Source organism: Nuphar pumila, chromosome 10, assembly GCF_984573655.1.
Source record: "Nuphar pumila chromosome 10, dmNupPumi1.hap1.1, whole genome shotgun sequence".
NCBI classification, from domain to species: domain Eukaryota; kingdom Viridiplantae; phylum Streptophyta; class Magnoliopsida; order Nymphaeales; family Nymphaeaceae; genus Nuphar; species Nuphar pumila.
Window position 1 is genome coordinate 9123380 of NC_143258.1, and position 24293 is coordinate 9147672.

A 24293-nucleotide genomic window follows, 5' to 3' on the forward strand; every position below is an offset into this window, starting at 1 on the left:
AAATGGCATCAACCTCTTATGCTCGTGACATCGAAGGTCAACACTCGTCTCGCCCTCCTTTTTTCAATGGCACGAACTATGAATATTGGAAATGCAGGAAGGCCATATTCCTAAAATCTATAGACTTTGTTATATGAAAGATTGTAGAATATCTATACACTTCTCCAACTTCAGACTATGCTTCATGGTCTGATGAAGAAAAGAAGATGGCCAACCTAAATGCAAAAGCTATGAATGCATTATATTGCGCCATTGATCAAAATGAGTTTAACAGAATATCAGTCTGTGAATCTGCCTATGATATATGGCATTCTCTGGAAGTTATCCACGAAGGAACTAACAGAGTAAAAGAAGAAAAGATCTCATCTTTAGTTTGGAAATACGAGCTATTTAAAATGATTAAAGATGAATCCATCACAGAAATGTTTACCAGATTCACTAATATCACCAATGATCTTAAATCTCTGGGAGAAACGTATTCCCAGACTGATAAGGTGAAAAAGATCTTGAGATCTCTTACAACTGACTAGGAGAAAAAGATCACAGCTATTGAAGAAGCCCAAGATCTATCCAAGCTTACTCTAGACGACTTAATAGGCAATTTTATGGCCTATGAAGTTCATATGAAAGAAAGAAGGGAAGAGGAACAACCTATGAAGAAAAATCTAGCCTTCCCAGCCATTTCTAAGAATGAAGACTCAGAAAAAGAATTTGAAATTGCGTTGCTTACTCAGAGATTTCAGCGCTTCATGAGAAAGAACAAGTTATCAAATAAGCACAAGGAAAAGAAAGATTCTAAAGAAGATACCATGTGCTATCAATGCAATAAGCCAGGTCATGTAAGACGTGACTATCCTCTCCTAAAAAGAAGATCCAAAATCGAGGAACCAAAGAAAAGGTTCTTCAAGAAAAAGGCTTTGCATGCTCAATGGGATGATTCAGAACCATCCACCAGTGAAGAGTCAAGTGACGATGAAGCCAAAACTACAAACATATGCTTCATGGAAGAAGAAAGCTCTGTAAGTGAAACTTCTAACTTTTCTTTTGAAGAACTTTTAAATGTATTTCAAGAACTTTTTGAAGAATCTAGAAAAATAATTCTCAAAAACAAAGTTTTAAAATCCGAGATTTTAGAGCTTTCTCAGAAAAATGAAAAACTCAGTATTGAAAATTCTGAGTTGAAAAAGAAAAATTTTATACTTACTTCTGAAATCAGTTCTACTAGTTCCATGACTAAAAATCTTCAAGTAGAAATTTCAGAATTAAAAAGTAAAACTGAAAACCTTATGAAAACGGTTTTCAAGTTTACCAAAGGAAAATAGAACCTGAACAAACTCCTATCCTGTCAAAAATTCTCTTTTTACAAGAATGGTATTGGTTACTCTCATCTCAAAAGACCTTCTTGTACGAATCAAAAGATTGCTTTTGTCAAAGGTTCTGCTGAACCTAAGCAAGAGTATTACAATTTTAATTTTAATACCATGTACTCCTCTAAGTCTGTAGATAAACCCAAATCAAAATGGATATGGGTTCCAAAGTCTAACAAAAAAGGACCCGATCGGGTACCAAAAAGAATTTTTACTTGATCTATTGCAGGCACTGAAAAAGAAGAACAGATGGATATTAGACAGTGGATATTCAAAGCATATGACAGGACATACAGATCTTTTTGTTGTTCTTCATCATAAAAAAGGAGGAATTGTCACCTTTGAAGATAACAACAAAGGATTAATAATTGGGATTGACAATATTGGTAACATTGATAAACCTCTTATTAAAGACGTTCTCCTTGTTAAAGGTTTAAAACATAACCTCTTAAGTATAAGTCAAATGTGTGACATAGGATATAATGTTAGCTTCAAACATGATGCATGCCTCATAGCAGACACCAACGAAAATATTATTTTAAAAGGTATAAGAAAAAATAATGTATATGAATTACACCTAGAGAATATTACTGAATATTGTCTTATAGCTAATAATGACTCTCAAAATTTATGGCATATGAGAATGGAACATGTTAACTTTAAATATATGTCTAAATTGGCTAAAAATAACTTGGTACGTGGGTTACCTAAAATATCATTTAAAAAAGACTATTTTTGTAATGCTTGTTAATTAGGAAAATTGTCAAAATCATCTTTCAAATCAAAGAGTATTGTGTCAAGTAAAAGACCTTTAGAGCTTCTCTACCTGGATCTTTTTAGTCCTTCTAGGGTAGCTAGTCTTAATCATAATAAATATGCTTTTGTCATTGTTGATGATTACTCAATATTCACTTGGGTAATATTTTTGAAAAATAAAAGTGATACGTTTTGTGAATTTGAAAATTTATGTAAAAAACTACAAAATGAAAAATCTTCTACAATTGTTAAAATTCATAGTGACCATGGAGGAGAATTTGATAATGATCTTTTTATACAATTTTTTAACTTGCATGGTATCTCTCATAACTTTGCCTTTCCTAGAGTTGCACTTCAAAATGGTGTAGTAGAAAGAAAGAATAGAACCCTTCAAGAATCTGCTAGAACTATGCTCCAACATAATAATCTTGCTAAATATTTTTGGGTTGAAATTGTTAACACTGCATGCTATATTTCAAATAGAGCTCTTATCAGACCTCTCTTGAATAAAACTCCCTATGAACTATTCTATGATAGAACTTCAAGAATAGACTACTTCAAAGTTTTTGCGTGTAAATGCTTTATCCTAAATACAAAAGATAGCCTTGATAAATTTGATGCTAAATTTGTTGAAGGCATATTCTTAGGATATTCAAATCATAGTAAAGCATACAAAGTTTTTAATAAGAGTACTAATACTATTGAAGAATCTATGCATGTCAGTTTTTATGAATCTGTTGATCAATCTGTTCATAAGCAGACTAACGATGATGATCTTGAAAGTACAGATTTTCTCTTAGATAACACAACTAAATCTAATGAAGATGATCATCAAAGAACATTTGCCGAAATCAGAGATCTTCCTCAAAAGCAGATTTTGGGAGACCTGACCAAGGGGGATCAAACAAGCGCTCAGTTAGAATGTATTGCAAATATGACCTTCATTTCTCAACTTGAACCTAAAAAGATTGATGAAGCCATCATAGACGAATTCTGGATGCTAGCAATGACTAAAGAACTTAACCAGTTCCAAAAAAATGATGTGTGGGATCTTGTACCAAAACCAAAAGGTCATCATATCATTGGGACAAGATGGATCTTCATAAACAAGCTGGATGAATCAGGTAATGTCATAAGAAACAAGGCAAGGCTAGTGGCTCAAGGATACAATCAGGAGGAAGGTATTGATTTTGATGAAACTTTTGCTCCTGTTGCTACACTTGAATCTATAAGAATGTTTTTGGCATATGCAAGCTATATGGATTTTAAACTATATCAAATGGATGTTAAAAATGCTTTTCTAAATGGTTTTATAAATGAAGAAGTTTATGTAAAACAACTTTCAGGTTTTGAAAATGAATAATTTCCTGATCATGTTTTTAAACTAAAATATGCTTTGTATGGATTAAAACAAACATCTCGTGCTTGGTATGATAGACTTAAAACTTTTCTATTAAAAATCGGTTTTTTTGTAGGCAAAGCAGACTCAACTTTATTTGTAAAAATAGTGAATGATCATACCTTAATCGTTCAAATATATGTGGACGATATCATTTTTGGATCTACTAACAATAGTCTTTGTGAAGACTTTTCTAAGTTCATGCAGAAAGAATTTGAAATGAGTATGATGGGAGAACTCACCTACTTTCTTGGACTGCATATTAAGCAAACCAAGGATGGAGTCTTCATCAATCAGTCTAAATATGCTCATGAACTTCTGAAGAGGTTCAACATGAACTCAACTCCTTCAAAGAATACTCATATGAGCACAACCACTGTATTGGACAAAGATGAAGATGGTAAGACTGTGGATTCAAAATTATTCAGATGTATGATAGGATGACTACTATATTTAACTGCTAGCCATCCAGATATCATGTTCAGTGTTTGTTTGTGTGCTAGATTTCAATCAAATCCAAAATAATCACATCTTAAAGCTGTAAAAAGAATAATGAGATATCTAAAAGGAACTGTTGATTTTGGGTTATTTTATTCAAAATTATCTATATTTGATTTAATCTCATTCAGTGATGCTGATTTTGCTGGTAGTAAATCTGATAGAAAAAGCACAAGTGAAACATGTCATATGCTAGGGCACTCACTAGTTTCGTGGTTAAGTAAGAAACAAAATTGTGTATCATTATCTACTACTGAAGCTGAATATATTGTTGCTAGCCTAGCATGTACACAAGGCATCTGGATGAAACAGACATTAAAAGACTTTGGTTTAAAATTTGAAAACACAACTATTTTGTGTGATAATACAAGTGCAATCAATTTATCTAAAAATCCTATTTTGCACTCACGAACAAAGCACATTCAAATTCGACACCACTTTTTAAGAGAACAAGTTTTAAGCAACATAATCAAACTTGAATTTATACCCACTAATCAACAATTAGCAGATATTTTCACTAAACCTTTAAAACATGAAGACTTTATACGAATTAGAAGAGAATTAGGAATCTGTAAACTAAGTGACTTATAATTAATCACACTTAATTGTATTTTTACCTAGATACAACTTTGCAATATCTTGTGATTTTTTTTACTATTGTTTATCATTTATATATTTTAGATTTTTTTGACTCTTTCTCATCTATTCTTATTTTTAATCTAATCATCTTTTTTAATCTCTCGAATGTATTTTTGACTTTTTCTCTTTTTTTGTCTCATCATCTCTCTTACCACTATTCAAAGTCAAAGTGAGTGATCATATTCACGTACACTCATAAAACCACAAATATTAAAATACATTAATCATAAACAAATACTTTATGTCACTCATTTCTTTCAAAAATGTCATATCTTTCAAAGTACACATCACATGATTACCCTATGACCTATCTTCTTTCACGTCTATCCATAAAAACCATTTTTACATTAAATAAGTCATCATGACATTCTTTCATGTCACTCATCTCATAACTCTCTCTTGTCTTTTTCTCAAAACCTCCCTTACGAAAATTGAGCCTATCTCCTTTAATTAAATCAAGTATTTTGACCCATGATATATCAACTTGTTTGTTTTATTAGGCCATTATTAAACTCTCTATTTCACACTATCCTATCACATTATATCATTCATACATTCATCTCTTTTCACGCCATTTTTTATCTTCCTCATTTCAAGACTCTTTATGTCTCATCACCTCTATGACCGGATTCTTCAAAATCCGTGGGTCATTATTTTATTTTATTTTTTAAAAAAAAAAATCGTGCCATACATTTCTTTGTCTCTATTCATCCTTTCTATCTTGTCTATCCTTATCAATCACACATAAAAGGCTTGTTCCAAATAGCACACTATTCTCAAACCATGACTTCTCTCTCAATTCAATGGTCTTTCCTATATCGAGTTTTCCTTATGATGAAAAATAATGTTTGAAACTATGTTTTTATTTCATACACAAGAATTCAAACCACTCTTTATGTATCATATCTAACATGACATAATAAATTCTTATGTTCATATCCACACACTCTTCCAAAGAGTGACTTGATCACTCATTCACGAGTGCCTTAAAATATACAATTCACTCTTCATAAATAGACATTCACGAATAATGGACCCAGTTAAAATCTAAATCTTATTCATTTCAATTGTCATTTACAAAACATCAAGTTGTTATTAAAATAAACATCATCCTTTTATTTAATAAATTGATACATTCTTCACGAATTCATCACCCATTCGAAAACTTCCCCTTACATCCTCTCCAAGGTTATTCCTTATTTTCTTAGTTACTCGCCATGGCCTCCTCTTCCAAATCCTTCTCTGGTGACTTCAACATGATTGAATCTTCAGAACTGCGATATCCAAATCTCATTCACCACTACAACTACGTAAGCTCACTTCTCATCCAAACAAGAAGGTTAGTTCACTTCGAAGACTTCACCTCCTTTGATCTCGAAACTTCTCTCCAAGTCTTTGTTCATATTTTAGGATCATCAAACACTGCTTCATATTATTCCACTCTCATCAAGATTTTTTATACCAACCTGTCGGTAAATCATGATCAAACTACTATCACCACCATGGTTCATGGTAAAATCATTTCCTTTGACATTCACTCCTTAGGGTGCATTCTGAACCTTCCATCATATAGCATTGATCTACCAAACATAGTACCTATCGATCGTACTGTGTTTAAAAAGGTGTTTCACTCCACAAGATCCACCCACTTTTCATGGCACATGAGCAATCTGAAACCTCATGCTCAGCTTCTGTCACAAATCCTATCGCACAATGTCTTTCCCAAACAACTGTCTAAGGGATTCATGCCAAACGAGATCTCTCTCCTAATCTACACCATTTTCTGTTCTTTTCTCATCAATTGGTCATCCATTATCTTTCAAAATATGTTAAACTTTCGAGTATTCCGTCTTCTTCCTTTCGGTTGTTTCATCACTTCAATTCTTTAACACTTTAATGTATACCTCCAAAATGACATCATATCCTACTCTACCACAGTCTTTAACGAATATGTCTTCTTGCAAGAAGGATCTCAGCTGCAACAACCTCAAGATGAAGCATATGATGATGTCGATCCAACTCAGACATCCCAAATTGATATCTTCTCTACACTCACAGATGTCCAAACCACACAGGATCGTTTCTTGAAGAATCAAGCATCATTACAGGCAGTCTTTCAATCCTTCAAGACTGAACAAAGAGACATCCTCAAGAAACTACGCTCTCCATCTAATTTCGAATGATTTATAACTTTGGTCTGTAATATTAACTTTCCTACTTTGATCCCTCCTTTTTGTCAATGACAAAGGGGGAGAAAAACCTACCTCTCCTATGTAGGAGAAAAACGATTTTCCTGAACTTAAACTTTGTTTAATACTATCTTTTTATGCATTTTTCATGTATGATATCATGTTTAAATTATCATTATACATATGGCTTATTGACAGGGGGAGCATATATTGTCATCATAAAAAAGGGAGAGAATGTTGAGAAACTATGTTTTGATGATACATGATAAATATGATATGCTTTCATGATGCATATATATGATACATGATAAATACATGATATGCTTTCATGAGATATGATATGCTATGTATTTAACGAGTATTTGATGCAAGGTTATTTCACTTAAGAAGAGTGAAGACAACTTGATCAAGTGCAACTAGTTGATGCAATCATAGTACTCTGAAGAAAAAGCTTGATGGGCCATACATTCATAAAGATTATCAAAGAAGATCAGCTACTTCAAGATAAAGATTTTTTTCTTCTTTAGAGTCATATGTAACAGAAGCATGCATATTTCATATTAAACTATATGTTGTGAAATCATACAAGCCATTTATTTACAAAAAGTAAAGCTTTCATAAAAGGATACGTTATGTATATTGTAGCATTTCAAAAACACCTTTTTTGAAACAAATCATTGTACTTTGTAGACAAAAGAGTTATGCTGACAAGAAGTACAGAGATTTGGTTTTTATAGTGGGAGATCACATTTTTGTGATCTCTCACATTTGGAGTGTTTTTCATTTTATTCAGAATGGCAAGTTGAGCTCTAGATATGTTGTACCTTTCAAGGTGTTGGAGAGGATTGGTCGAGTGGCTTTACCACCATATTTCACGTCAGTTCATGATGTGTTTCATGTTTCAATATTGCAAAAGTACTTCAGTGATCCCTCTCATGTGATATGATATAAGGATATAGAAGTGCAAGAAGATTTGACAGTGGAAGAGAGCCTTGTTGAGATTGTGGACTATCAAGATAAGATCTTGAGGAACAAGGTGATTCCACTTGTTAAAGTGAGATAGCAGCACAATGGCATTGAATATTGATTAATGCACTTGGGAGCTAGAAATGGATATACGTACTCGTTACCCTTTATTGTTTGCTTGAATTTCGAGGACAAAATTTTTTTAGTAGGGTAAAAACGTAATATTCGATATTTGTCTATTTTATAATTTCTAGAAAAATAAAATATAGATAGATTTTCCATGCAATTGATATATCTAGTTGTGTTCTTACAGATTTTTTGAGAAGAATGGTCTTTATTTTATCAAAATCAGAATTACAATGAGTTTGAAGCACGCCTGACAAGTTTTGGGGGCATTTTGATCAATCTCGGGTTGTTTTGGAGATATTTTTGTCCTAGAGGACATAATTGTCCAATCTAGAGTTGACTGGGTCAGTCAACTGCATGAGGGACATATCCAAAATTATTTATTTTTTCTAGATGGCATTATTGTGGTTTTGTTTTAGAAAAAGATAAATTTGGGCAAAATGGGTACCTTTAGCCAATGTTTTCCTTTTAGGGGCATTTCAGTTATTTTAGTCTCACCCAACCCTAGCAGGTCAGAGCTGTCAGGGTCAACTGGACCATGTCACTTGGCTATCTCTCTTTTTGGGTTGTCTTCTAGTTGGTTAGGTCAACTAAGTTGGGACCTAGTTAACCCAACTAGTAGGCTAATTAATTAGGAGCCCACGATTTTGGTTGGTTGGGACTCAATCAGATCTAGACCACTTTTTTGCTCAAACCCATTAGGGGCCAGATCCAAACCCCAATTGCTGAGACCCTATAAGAACCCTTCTACATTCACGCATTTCACGTTTTCCCTCTCTTATGCTCTCTCTCTCTCTCTCTCTCTCTCTCTCTCTCTCTCTCTCTCTCTCTCTCTCTCTCTCTCTCTCTCTCTCTCTCGCCTTCTCTCTCCCTTAGTGGATGATCCACTTGTTGCTCTACCACCATCTTGGCTGAGCTCCACCTCTGTGGAGCTTTGCTACAGCTAGAGCAGTCCTTTGAAGGTGTCGTAGTCCATGTTTGGATTGTGTGTCGGTGTGGACAACTCCCTTGCTCGTGAATTATAGCTTGGGAATTCAGGTTATGCGTGGGAGCTATGTAGAGTATGTTGGGAGTGTTCGTGTTGCATTTGTTGTGACCCTATACCTGTCGGATAAGCGATTTGAGGTAGGTGCCCGATTCTCCATTTCATAGGTAGTGAGTATGCTAGGACTTTAAGTACTTTTTTGTGATTTTCTAAAATGCATGCTTTGAATATTTGATATGATTGGTAGAGTCATTATTTCAGTGATGTTTTAGTTGTTATTGTATTTTTTTGTATTGAAACACCCCTAGATGTGTTGGGGTTGAGTTTTATTTGACTTTGATGCTTTAAACTTCAGGTTTTTGAAGTTTCAGAAGTGTGAAACTAAACTCAAAATGCCTCAAGGGTCGACTCCTGCAGTTCAGGAGTGGACTCATGTTCATTTTCATGTTCTGGTGGACCCGAGGGTTGACTCCTACAAAACAGGGATTGACTCCTCCTCCTTGTGCTCTGTCTAGTATTGTTGAGAGACTGAGAGTCGACTCATGTAATGGGAGAGTTGACTCTTTTTATGTAAGAGTTGACTCTTTTTGTCTAAGAGTCGACTATTGCACCCTGATAGTCGACTCCTTTTTGGTTGTGAGTTGACTCATTTGGTGAGAGATTTGACTCATAAAACCATGAGTCGACTCCTACATGATTTATGAGTATAGTTTAGCCCAAGGGTCGACTCTTGAGTCAGGAGAGTCAATTCCTGGGCATTGTTTATGCTCTGTTTAGCTCAGAGTAAACTCATGTGCTTAGGAGAGTTGAATCTTGAGTAGATTTTGCGATAAATATGGTGGAATGTATGTGATGTTTGGACTATTTGACTTGGGTTTTGGTAAAACCAGCTTGAAGCAATTGTGCATTGGTTGGTTGGACCAGTGTTGTACTTTTTTATCTACATTCATGTTTTTCATAGATTTTCAAGTTAACTATGTGTTTTTCTCAAGTTTTTGCTCAAGTTTATATTTGAAGAACAAGAATAGGTTTTTGGTAGCTATTGAAAAGTATGTATATGTAAATCTGTGTTGTTTTCATATGCAAGAATGTTTATACTTCTGAATTTTATAATTGTTAAGCAAATTGAAAATTCCTTCAATCTTTTCTATTTCAAAGGTGTTAGAAATATGATATTTTGTACTTGTTAAAGGAGTTGAAATTCTTGTGGTTTTTCTTTGTTACAAAAATGTTTAAAAATCTTATTTTTATACCATGTACATGAATTGAAATGTTGTTTTAACATTGCTATTTTTAAGTGTGTTTCTTCAAAATATAGACTATTAGTTTTGATGAAATATCATGTTTTAAATATATTATTTTTAGAAACTATATGTGCAATAGATTCTATGTGAGAATGGATGTTTGAGCATATTTCTTGGTTTTACATTCTTCTAGTGGTGCTGATGTTTTGGCTTTTGAGTAAAAGGTAGTTGAAAATGATATGCATTTGTTTTGTGAATGAAATTTGTTTGAAAACTTGTTAGAGATAAATCTTGGGTTGGAATATGTATATATGCTAGCTTGAGTAGCCCAAGTTCATATCCATGTTATGATTGCTTAAAATTTGTTTTAAGCTTAGGATTTTTAGGAATAATTTATGTGGAATTGCTTCTAGTATATTGGAATGTAGTTGGATGGGGTGAAACCACCGATTGGTGGAATTTTTGTAACTCAAAAACATGTTTTGGTAGGGCTCCCCAATTCTGCCAAGGGTAGGAGTCGACCCTGCTATTTGCATAAGGTTGGGCTAACCCGAGGGTCAACTCCTACTTCTGGGTGTTGACTCCTCTCTCTCTCTCTCTCTGGATAGGATTGACCCATGTTTTTTAAACAAGAGTCGACTCTTATTTCTGAAGATTTGACCCATTTCAAACGACTCGACCTTTGTTCATAGAAGTTGACTTTTTGTTTTGGAATAGTTGACTCTTTCAAAAGGAGAGTTGACCATGTTCTCTATTTGAGTTTACTCTTTTCAGAAGAGTTGACTTTTGTACTATAGAGTCAACCTTGCAGATTGTGGATTTGACCCTCTACAGTGGGAGAGTCGACTCACTCTGTGGAGAGTCGAACCCTGTAACCTATGAGTCGACTCCTGAAACCAGAAGAGTTGACTCATGAGTGTGTTTTATGTTCTGTTTGGCTTGTGAGTCGACTATTGTACTCAGGAGAGTCGACTCACATGCACCTGAATGCAATATTATATTGTTTTGAACTTAGGTAAAGGTTGTTGAGTTGGGATTCAAGTGAATCACCTCGAAAATAGGTTGGGAGACATGTATGTGTTGTATTTTTAGATGAGATGCACCAGTTTGTGCTTATTGGTCCAAGAAGGGACCCAATTTATATTGAAATGCATATGTTAGTATGCATGTGTGGGAATGATGCGCATGTGTAAGTTCATGCTCTTTTTCTTTTCAGTATGGCTGATAAGAGTTATTGTATGTCCAGGACAATATGACATTATGTGGTTTAAGCATGCATGATCAGGTTGTGCTCATATTTGCAAATGTAGCAACATGAAATGGTGGTGCTAATGTGGGCACTACACGTTGTATGCATGGCATGATGCCAATTGGGGTACGAGTGTAACCTCGTGTATGCAAAATTTGTGCATAATTAGCATATTTTGCTTAATTAATAAATTGTGTAGCTTGTTGGGCAAGGGCACAAGGTACTACAGTGGGTACCTAGATAATATTGCATTGATGCATATAAACTAAAGATAAAGTGAAACAAGTTACACAGAGATGTGTAGTTATGCCTTGAAAGATGGGGTAACATGTCACCTTGAGTAACTTTTTACTCATCTAGTAAGAGAGTTTGCATCAACCCTGTAGATTGGTAGTTGACATGTTGTGGGTGAGGTCCTGTCTTTTGGTCACTAACGGTGGAACAATCCCCAAATATGGTGGTTTAGGGCACAGGACTCTTTGTGTTGGAGGTCAATGCTATGTACGCTAGCGGTAGTACATTATGACTTTTTTAGGGAAAGAAAGGCATTGACGAAGGGTTCTAGACCTTGGTGCTGGTATAACCGTGTACTCTTAGAGTTAATAAAATATGTAAAATATCTATGTTTAAAAATACACCCCCATATAAACTGGTTCTCCTATAGCGACTCAAGGTGGTGGTGCCCTCGTAGAAACAATTATTAATATCGAAACAATAATTGCATTTTCATCATATAGAGCAAAAAAAACCTAAATAGATAAAGTAATTAAAATATGTACATGCAAATAAGATTGTGCATGTCATGGTTTGTGTGACTTGTTGTTGGTGCTTCCTCTAGTATTAAAAGATGTGTTGGGTTTTTTTCACAGAAGGACGGATATACATCTTATTGTTGTACTTTGGACCTATGGTAGGTCTTGTTTGCTTGTAGACCTTGTCATCTTTGATATCGTGAGACAGGATGTCAAGTTGCTTACTGAAACTGTGGTTGGTCTCACCCTTGCTTATTTTTTCTTTTTTAGGTACCCACAAGTAGGCATGTTATGGTGGCAATGGATGCATGGATCGAGTATCTCTCAAGCTGAATATGGACCCTTCTAGTCTTGGGTCCGTTGTATATTTTAGGATTTTCACGTGTTTTGAATTTTGACATTTTGTAAATGAATATTTGTAGTTCATTAGATTTTATAAATTGACTATATATGGATGAACTTTCTTTTGAATGAAAAGAAAAAGATTAGTTGATTTTGAATCTTGAGTTTAGTTCAGAGCTAAGAATGCTTTCTCTTGAAATTGGTTTTCATAATTCAAGTTTTTTTTCTATTGTTCTAAATCAATATCATTTCAAACAAAAAAAATCTGCAGATTTTAGAGCAACGCACCAGTAGTTTAAAGAAACGACACACAAAATGTGTAAAGAAAATATTGATGCAAGTCAAACAATATTGGGAGTAGCTCAAAAGAATGATGGTTCACAAAGTAATGAACTTATAGTTTATAAATTTAATCAAAAAGTGCAGTAGAAAATATCTTGCAAGATTCATCATTTTACAAGGGTGTTCATCTGAATCAATTGAATGGACTGGCTTTCAAAACTTTGTTAATAAATTTACAACCTAAGTTTCAAATGCATTCATGGGTGATTGTACAAAAAGATTGCATTAGGTTGTATATAGATGATGCAATAGGGAATATTCTGAATGGAGTTAAGTATGTGAAAAGCTCTCAAGAACTAAAAGAAAACTTTGAAAAAATGTGAGATTGAAAATATTGAAAAAAAAAAGTGGTTGTGTCTTGATGTGTCGACAAGATGGAATTCAAAATATAAAATGTTGCAACAAGCATTATTGCTAAAGGATTCATTTGACCATTCACAAGAGGTTGATAGTGGCTTTAGAAATAGTGTCGCTATAAAGGAAGTTGATTGGGAAAATGCAAAGGTTCTATGTGAAATTTTAGAACCATTTTATCATTCAACTTCAATATTCTCAAGATCAAGGTATTTAAATGCAAACTTGTTTCTCAAAGAAGTTTATAAGATTTGACTGCACTTAAGGAAGAATGTGGCTGTACACAAACATCTATAAAAATATTGGCAGAGAAAATGATACTAAAATTGGAGAAATATCGGGAGCACTCATTCTGCTTTTCTTATGATTGATCCTGGATACAATGCAAGTTATATGAGATTTTTTTAACAAAATTTATGATAAGGAGAAGGCAGACAGACATGTTGTTCTTGTTAATGGGTATTTAGATTTATTTTATGATGAATATCAATGTAATAAAAATCATGAAGCACTAATCACAAGTTCTTCTAAGCCAGCATGTGAGCATAATGCAAATGAATGATTTTGAAGCTTTTATGATGCAAGACAGCTAATTGTACTTCCAATTCTCAAGTAGACACATACATGGATGAAAACCTACACTCAAAAAATAAAAATTTAAAATTATGTTTCTTTTTTTATATTAGTTCTTAATTTTTAATTAAATAATTCTTATTTATGTTTACATGACAGTCTCACAAGATTAATGAGTAGATTGATGTCTTGAGTTCTTGGAAAAACAAACAATCCAAATATCATGTATTGTTTAAGATGACTCATGACATATTGGTTGTTCCATTGTCAACTGTTGCTTCTAAATCAGCATTTAATATTAGTGGTCACATTATTGATAAATCTCGTAGTTCAATGAACCCAAAAACCTTGGAAATATTCTACGCACATGATTAGCTTTGACCTGCATTTGAAGGTAATGAATTAATTTTTATTTATATTGTTATGATTTATTGCAAGTGATTATAACATGAATAAAATTACTAGGTTCAACTGTCAACGAGGATGAAGAAGTAGAGAAAGAAGCGGAAGGCGTGTACAAAGGAGGAGTATAAGGAAATAACTAGAATAATTGGTTAATATTATGTTATATATTCAATTAAACATTTAAAGATGTTGAAAACTTAGAATTAATAAGCATTACATTTTAGTAATCAAAACTTTAATTCATTTTTTGAAATATAGTTCCCATTGCCCTTCTCTCGTGAAATTATTGGGTTGAAGTTGAAGTGAATCTCAGAATAATACTCGAGAATTCATTGAATTTGATACATCTTATGATATATTGTTGTTTTTTAACTTGAAATGATTGGTTAGCATGAAAACATTATTTTTATGTTCAGATTTTGACATTATTGAGAATAGTTAATAAGGTTTTGATTTGTGAGCATACAATTTTAATAAAACAGTTGATTCTATTAATTTACATATTTTTTATTAGCGAGTAATTAGTTCTAAAATGCCAATCATATCAAGAGCCAAACTGAAACTGAACCTGTTAAGACCCGAACCTATTAATCCATATGGGTCTACTTTTTTCAGCTATACCCATACCCGAACCCAACCTGAATCAAAACAGGTCTATTAAAGACTCGGACCAAGTATACCCAACCCAATCCATATCCGAATCCATTAACCCATATGGGTCAATACTTTCTAGGTCTACCCAAACTCGAGTGAGATTGGGTCTGGTTTGGATCTTACTTTCAGACCCGATTTAGAATGGGGTCTTATAAGACCCGACTCGATTACACTCCTAATATTTCATGTTGTCATCTTCATTGAATTCAAATTTAATTGAATGTATTCGTGAGCAAGCTTAACCCCCAAAACTCCAAGGATTCCATATAATAGTAGAAAACAAGTTTTTTAACTCTCAGTTCCCTGAAATAAGAGACTCTCACTCTCTCTTTCTCATGTATGAAGATAAGGAGTCCCTACTTGATTGAAGGCAAATTTCATTACCTCAGACCTTAGATGTGAGGATCAGATCAGATCTCTATCGTTTGGGCCTATGAGTTCATGGTTTTTGTAAACATGAGTCTTGATTTTGTTTTAGATTTTTTATAGGCAAGTTGGGATTATTAGGTAGACCTCCACCAGTTATACAACAGTACCACTGGGTTTTGAACTTGTAACATCCCATCACAAGTTAGCTGCCCCTTGCCCCTACCTAACAATCAGAGCCCCACTTGGTATGATTCTAGATTTTTTATTAGAACATATCTTGATTTTAGATTTTTTATTAGAAGATATATTTAGATTTATGAATCACTTCTCCAAATGAGAAAGCTGTCTTCGACACATAAATCTTATACTTATCCTTTTGCTCTTTCTTTCTCTTACATCAAAGACCAGACTGGGACCCAACCGGTTTGGGGTAGTGAGATCCGTTTGACTGGCAGCTTAGGTTCAAATGATTTGTTTAGGTAGTATTTCGGTAATTTGATATTCGGATCACGGGCCGGACGAGCAACCCGCAGCCCACATGGGCCTTTCCATGAACGGTCGACGTCAGACTCGAACGCAGAAGATAACGCCACGAAGTTGTCCCTTCAATATTTCAAATGCCATTGGTGTCCCCTCATTATTGCGTTAACGCCTTTCTTAACGCCGTTACTAAAAAAGATATGCACACAAAAAATGAACGTACCAAATGACAAAATTGACCTCAGGCCTCAGTTGGCTCGTCTTAGTTAGAGAGACTCGGACCAAAGCAGGAATCGGTTCTTGACCATACCACTTGTATCGTTTTTCCAATGGGCAGGGATAAACGGTCGGCCAATACCATATTTGATTAATCTGATGTTGGCTAAACGAATTTGGATTCGGATTTGGACTGGGATGGTGAAAAGCACATTAAAAAAAATCCCTTTTTAACATGTAAACAGATTCAAATATTAGTCAAATTCGTGTATTTGTCAGTTTCAGTAGTAAAGAATCAAAACCATATCCCCATCTGATTATAATCGGATATGGTTTTATCTTACCAAATGCAACTAAACTACAGCCGGATATCGAATACAATCCAATTCATTGACATCCACACGAATGTCTTCAGACCAGGCTTGGAAACAAGTCAGATATGAGTTGGTTTGATGTATGATATATACCTACATCGATCCACAACGTGGGCCTTCCTATATGGTTTAGTTTTTTCTTTTTCTTTTTCTTTTTTTGATAGGATCCTATACATTTTTTTTATGTGCATGAGACTTCACATATCCTTTTGAAGAATATACATCAGTCACATGGAAACTTTTTCTCATATGAATTATTGGAAATTTATCATCTTCTCATTAGAGAATTATCTTGGTTGAAACAGATTTTGTCAGTAATTTACATGAACATATTCAATAACCAGATCCATTTAGCAGATTAGCATTGCATCCCACATCCAAATATTATCCACTTTTCATACGGGCATTCTAAACCTTTCATAATGGACACAAAGTTCGTGAGTACCCATTTTAGCACTACTTGCAAGCATACTGCCATAGTCACAAATACCACTGATATTTTAGAAAATGGTAATTATAAAAATCATTTTTTTTATTTTTAAAATTCATAATTTTCTTTGGATATTTTTGTTTTTAAAAAATCATGATTTTTATCATAATACTCTTATGGTAGTGATGTTTTTTAATTGGTTATGTGTTTCGGTTTTCTTTATAAGTTTATATATTATATTTAACTTTCAACGTGAGCTCATTTTCTCGAGATATCTTAGAAAAAAACAAAATTTTTAATTCATTACGAGATTCCCCTCTCTAAAAAAACCCAATACCAAGATTGTTAACCCAGCTAAGGTGCATGGTTTGTTAAACCAGGTACAACCATAGTAACAAATATCACACATTACAATGGCGGATATTAATCTAAAAAAAAAGTCATATTTTGTGAGATTAGCCTAACATGATATTACTATTAAGAATTTAACACATTAAAAAAATGAGTTTTTGCAATTTTGTATTATTTAGATGTTTATCACAATTCTATGTACATTATAGTTATTTTATATTTGTGTATATGCAATATATTCTCAAGATTCTTTTGAGAAAACCAAAATTTTCAAAATATGACAGGATTGTTTTTTTTTGCCCAGGAACGAAACTTGTGACTATGGATGGATACAACCGATTCTGTTTAAATCAATGGGTACTGAGTCGAAAAATGCTTCCTACTAACCCCGGGGACATGTTGGTCAATCGCTGACGCTGCCCCCAATATCTTTTCCAGAAGATGGCAAAGGAAGGGACGGAACAAGATGGCAATTTTAGTTTTCAGCTCAGTTTTTTATTCTTTTAGGTGAAGAGTCCCTTTTATCTTATTTAATTGCAGTCAAGATGAAGATGTAGCACTCCGGCTTCGTTCTCCTTTCTTCCACTGAGAAAACCGAGGGTGTCTCATTCTCAGGTTCGCCGTCGCTTTCGCCGTCAACAAAGGTCAGATTGTTTTCACCATCTACTCCCTGAGATCTTTCTTTTTCTCATTCACTCTTCCCTCCTTCCTCTCATCCTAGTAAGCTCTTCAATTCCGTTGTTTGGATTGTATGTTCGGGTTAGAATGGGTTTTTGCTTGCTGAAAATGGGTTTCGGTTGCCTCTCTGATTGAATTTCTCTTTTAGTAGAAATGGGTGTTTCTTTCTGCTGGTTCAGGGTTTTGCACTTGTTGGATCCTTAGTTTTGTTCACAAGAGACCCTGTTTTGTTCATTGTTGGTTTTTTTCTTTTTTTGTCCTTTTTTCCTTTTCATTCATTTTGTGGTCTGCAACTCTTTTTTGTAAGATTGGAAAGTAAAGTGCCGTTGGGTACGAAGGATCACGAATCGGTGTGGCAGCTGAGCGTTGTTGGTTGGAGATACTATCTGTGTAATAATGGATAAAGGTGTTCTTGTGGCTCTTTTTTTATTGTGCTCTGCTGTGGTTCATTCAACTGCCTTTACACCGGTGGACAATTATCTCATTGATTGTGGATCTTCAACTAATACCACGGTTGATGGTCGAGTTTTCGTCGGGGATAATCCTGGCTCTCTGTTTTCTGTTTCAACCGGCGAAAACATTTTGGGCACCACCACTTCGAGCCCTGTTGGAACTTCCAGTGGATTATCCCTCTATCGGACTGCCCGGATCTTCAGCAGTGAGTCTTCTTATACGTTCTCGATCAAGGGCCAAGGCCGGCACTGGGTTCGCCTCTATTTTTTCCCATTCACCTACCAAAAATATGATTTCACGACTGCGAGTTTCTCTGTTCAGACCCAAGAAACTGTCCTCCTTACCAATTTCCGGACTCAGAATGCTTCTGCTGCTGTCCTCAAGGAGTACTCGGTCGTCGTGAATTCGGACAGCCTAATTCTGAGTTTCATTCCTTTGAGTAACTCGTTCGCATTCGTGAATGCGATAGAAGTTGTTTCTGTTCCCTCTGAACTTATTGCAGACACTGTTCAGGTTGTGAATCCACCATCAACGCAACAAGGATTGTCGATCGAAACTTTAGAGACGGCGTTCAGGGTGAACATGGGAGGACCTTTGGTCACTCCCCTGAACGACACGCTCCAAAGAACATGGGTGCCTGATCAAGAGTTTCTACTGCTCAAGGGTGCTGCCCTGAGTGTTTCTACGAGTCAGACACTCCTGTACGGCAACAGAGGAGCCACCCAAGACACTGCTCCATCTTCTGTGTACGCTACAGCTGAGATGATGAACCCATCAAATGCAACATCTTCAATTATGTTTAATATAACATGGGAGTTTTCACTGGATTCTAGTTTCTCTTATCTAGTCAGGATGCATTTCTGTGACATAGCTAGTAAAGCACGGAATCAGCTTGTGTTCAATGCTTATATAGGCAGCTTTGCTGCAGTCACTGAACTTGATTTATATGATCAAACACAGGCCTTGGCATCCCCCTATTATTTGGACTTTGTTGTGCCTGCTGGTTCCGTTTCCGGCACCCTGAGTGTGTCTATTGGTCCCTCTGGTGTGACAGGTGTTTCCCCGAATGCCACTCTAAATGGACTGGAGATTATGAAGTTTGGCTTGGCATCTGCAAATCCATCCAAGAAAGGTCGGAAGATTGGTATAATTGTGGGTCCAGTGTTGGGAGCTTTGGTTGTGATAATCTTGTGCATAGTGGCGATACTTATGCTAAGAGGCAGCAGTGGCCAAAAGTATCAGCATTCCAAGACTTGGGTTCCTTCATCTGTAAATGGTGGACATTCTCACAGTGTGGGCAGCATTGCAACTACAAATACTATCTCATCAGGGCAGACCGCCGCTCTTGGGTTCCGCTTCTCGTTTTCTGAGTTGCAGGAAACCACAAACAACTTTGATGAAGCATGTGTTATTGGAGTAGGCGGTTTCGGAAAGGTGTACAAGGGAAAGTTGCGAGATGGTACTGAAGTGGCAGTGAAACGAGGTGACCCAGGCTCTCATCAGGGTCTAAAAGAGTTCCTCACAGAGATTGATATGTTGTCCAAGTTTCGTCACCGTCATCTGGTCTCACTCATTGGCTTCTGTGATGAGCACTCTGAGATGATCCTTGTGTATGAATACATGGCAAACGGGACCCTTAAAAGTCATCTGTATGGCAGTGATCTTCCTAATCTTAGTTGGAAACAGAGGCTGGAGATATGTATAGGAGCAGCAAGGGGACTTCACTACCTTCACACAGGTTCCACCCAAGGGATCATCCATCGTGACGTCAAGTCAGCTAATATTTTGCTTGATGAGAATCTTATGGCAAAGGTTTCAGACTTTGGGCTTTCAAAAACAGGCCCAGATTTGGATCAAACGCATGTCAGCACGGCTGTGAAAGGGAGCTTTGGCTACCTAGATCCTGAGTATTTCAGAAGGCAACAGTTGACAGAGAAATCAGATGTCTACTCATTCGGGGTAGTGCTACTCGAAGTCCTTTGTGCAAGGCCTGTGATTGATCCTTCGCTTCCTCGAGATAAAGTAAACTTAGCAGACTGGGCAATGAAGTGGCAGAGGAAGAGGCAACTGGAGCAAATTATTGATCCCCGGCTTGCAGGTACCATCAAGTCTGCATCTCTCAGGAAATTTGGAGAGACGATTGAGAAATGCTTGGCTGAATATGGTGCAGATCGCCCTGCCATGGGCGATGTGCTGTGGAACTTGGAGTATGCGCTGCAACTACAGGAGGCATCAGTGCTTGCTGATCCAGATGATGACAGCGCAAATCGTATCATAGATATGCCCATGCGAATCTCACATGTTGACCCGTATGAAACTGAAATGGCTAACAGAGATGGGATCTCAAGTGGGGATGAACTGTCAGGCATGTCAACAAGCAATGTTTTCTCTCAGTTGATGAATACCCAAGGCAGGTAGGTGCTGTTAGAAGGTAGTCTGCTCAACTACCAGACCGCATTATCTAGTCAGTTTTCCTCCTAATATTCACTGTAAGCATCAAGGTGGGCTCTTTTCCTAATCTAAGTGTCTTTAAGGTCTCACAGAAGATGGTTAATCGTGTAGAGGGTCGCTATGGTTGGCATACTTGAGTTCGTGTTACAATATTGTCACTTGTCACTGCCAATTTTCTTAGTAAGAAAAAGAACTACAGTAAGGCAACCCTCAGTAGGACCTGCAATACCGAGAAAGACTGTAGAGCTCAGGAACTTGGCTAGGGACAGACATATGAACATGCCACTTCATATTTGTTGTATCCTACTGTTGTTTGTTATTGTGTTTATATTTTACGGAAAACGACTGGATTGTATGACAAAAATGATGCCCCACAATTTTTGAAATTTTCCTCATGTCCAACTGCTCAAATGTCTAGCTTTAAAAAGACCTTTTTACCTTTTGCATAAGAGAATTTCTTTCATATATGTAAATTTCTTTTCAAATATGTAAATATGTGAATTTTTACTTAAATATGTGAATTTTTTCTTAAATATGCAATTTTTTTCTCAAATATGGGAATTTCATATTAAATATGTGATTTTTTTTTCTAAATATGTGATTTTCTTTTTGAGTTTTGCGCAATACGTTGCTACGCTCTCAGGATCTCCCAAACTCTCACTAAAAATTGTATTTGCATGATGTTTTCGTAGAAATCCTGAATTTTGCATAAACTAATAGAAGAATATGACTAACTTTCATCTTAACAAAGTAGATTTGCACATTAAACATGTGCAATTTCTCCATTTTGCATCTCGTGCAAAATTGCTCTTCTACTCTATTTCACAATACCCATGCCAAATAATTGAAATCCACTTGTATAGCGTGCTATAATTGAAACAAAAAATGATTGTATTGTAGGGTAGAAATGATGTATTTTTTGAAATGCTTTATAATTTTTACTATTATTTTTATGTTCAAAATCGCAAATATCTAATTTGCAAAAGTCCTTTTTACCCTTGGCACATTTAGACTTTTTAAACATATACAATTATTTTCTCAAAAATGTGATTGTTTTTTGTATAACCGTTTCTGTTCTCAGAGTTGTATCTCTATGATCCGACATCAAAAACTTGTGCTTTTATAGTCATTAGAAAGATTTTGGAATAAAAGCATGCTCTTTCATAGGATATTTTGACTCAAAAAAATGAAAGATTTTGGAAAAACACATAAAAGAACAAAGAAACTAGACAGAGATACTTTTCCAACATCTAAATAGTTAGAAAATAATGAATGAATGGTGAGATACATCTTCGACAAAGTTTTTGGAAAAAGAAGATGACCAAGCTCAATTATTCTATGTTATTTTTCAATCACCTGTGCAAGAAATTTAGAAAAAAATGAAAAGGGTAGACAGATTGACGCGACCAAGATCGCCTTGATCTGATAAGCGATTTAGGAGAAACGTCTTTTGAAAGATACTTTTTTATTGTATCATACCCTTTGACTAAAAGGTAGATTAGCACGTTTTTTTTGTGGACCTCAAGAAGTTTGCTTAAAATATAGGTAAAAAATAACTAATATTTGCGAGGATGAGAAAGTCCACATAAATATATGTGAGGATGATGAAATCTGCATATATTTTATGTGAGAATGCGAAAGTTCGCATATATTTTATGCAAATATGAGAAGTTTACATATATTTTATGAGAGGATGATAAAGTTCACATACATTTTATGTAATATGATGAAGTTCACATATATTTTATGTAGACTTCGTGTGGTCTTCCTCATAAAATATATGTGGACTTCCTCATACTCATAAAATATACACTGATTTCCTCAAATTCGCATAAAATATATGCGAACTTACCATCTTCGCATAAAATATATGTGAATTTTTTCATCCACACATAAAATATATGCAGACCTCTACATCCTTACATAAAATTTATGCAAACTTTCTCATACACGAATAAAATATTTGCAGACCTCCTCATATGCGCATAAAATATGTGGACTTTCTCATTCATATATAAAATATATGTAGACGTCATTATCTACTTATAAAATATGTGAACATCATCCTTGCATAAGATATACGCCAACTTTCTCATCCTCATATAAAATATATGTGAACTTCCTTATCTTCGCAAATATTGATTATTTTTTGCTTATATTTTATGTAGACTTCGTGAGGTTTACGAAAAAAATCATGTTAATGTACAGTCTAGTTAGAGGGTGCGATACATTCGAAAAATCTATCTTTCAAATGACGTTTATTCTAAATCGTTCATCAGATCAAGGCGATCTTGGTGTTGATGGAAAGCTAAAGCATCGATTTGTCTGCTCTTTTTATTGTTTTTCTGAATTTATGGCGGAGGTGCCCAAAAAATAACATAGAATAACTGGGTTTGGCACAATTGTGCTTGTTTATCTTCTTTTTTTGGAACATTGTCAAGGATGTATCTTTGCACTCGTTCGCCGTTTTTCAGCAATTCAAATATCGTTGTAAAGGTATTTCTGTCTAGTTTTTTATTTTTTTTTTGTGTTTCTTCGGAATCCTTTAATTTAAGACAAAAATCAATAGTAAAGTCTGTCATAAAAGAAATTTTCATATCGTCAGGAGGTCTACACATGTGAAAGTTAAAATAGTTATTTTGATGCCTAACATTTGTGGTTTTGGTCATTTGGTGGATTTTGGCAAATAGTGAGGGTTTTTTAGAAATGTATCATTTTTGTCATAAAGTATAGTCATTTTCTGTAATTGAAAACTTGTTCACTTTCGTAAATACCCTACGAGTTTCGCATATATAGTACAAAATTTGTGCACGAGAAAGAGAGAGAGTGAAACGTCCTTTAGGATATGATCTTTCAGGAGATCCACAAATATGTGGAGAATTTTGCATGTACAATATGAACTTTGCGAATATAATATGTGATCCTATGTTAAGTAAGTACTCTTTGAGAAGATCTGCAAATGTATACTTACATTCGTAAATATTTGTATATGTGGATCTTGTACCTCATTTGCGGACTTTTCAAACATTCACACATTATGATATTCACAAATTTTTTAAAGAGTTAAATGCAAACCTCCTCATTCTTTTGTTAATGTTCGTATTACCATTAAATGTGATGCTTCGATATTTAAATAGCAATGGTTCACATTTTAGGACTTCTATTCGCATTTTAGGGCTTTGTTTGTGCTCCTCATATTTCACTTGGCAAATTTTTCCTCATCGTATTTCACTTGGCAAATTTTTTTGGCATTTTTCTGACGATTATTTTTGGCAACTATTTTCGGCAATACTTCATTGGTGACTTTTTTAGTGTCCGGGTCATTATTGGCAGAGATATTCTGGTAAGTACATCATTACCAGCTAAAACATTTTTTTTAATTTCTTGTATGATTTGATTTTTTTAACTAAATGTTGGCATGAATTAGTTATTTTGGCATTTTCTTTTCCTGATAAATGAATAGATAAATGTACAACTCTAAAAATTACTTTATAGTTTAACTATTTATGTTATTTTGGCATTCTCTTTTTTTGTAAGCACATTTTTTTGATATTCTTTCTTTTTACATATCTTTTAGTTTTAGGCATTTATGCCTATCATATGCATTGCATTTTATTTCTTGATCCTATTTTATTTCACTTTTGATCATAA

The 24293-nt window shown here is 34.8% G+C and overlaps 1 pseudogene across 1 annotated transcript; it reads left to right on the forward strand.

The window, feature by feature from the left end:
* Positions 1–17604: 17604 nt before the first annotated feature.
* Positions 17605–21129, forward strand: LOC149823447 (receptor-like protein kinase HERK 1 pseudogene; annotated as a pseudogene). Its single transcript, XR_016434761.1, has 2 exons — positions 17605–17704; positions 18046–21129. The product of XR_016434761.1 is annotated as a receptor-like protein kinase HERK 1 pseudogene (transcript).
* Positions 21130–24293: the final 3164 nt, after the last annotated feature.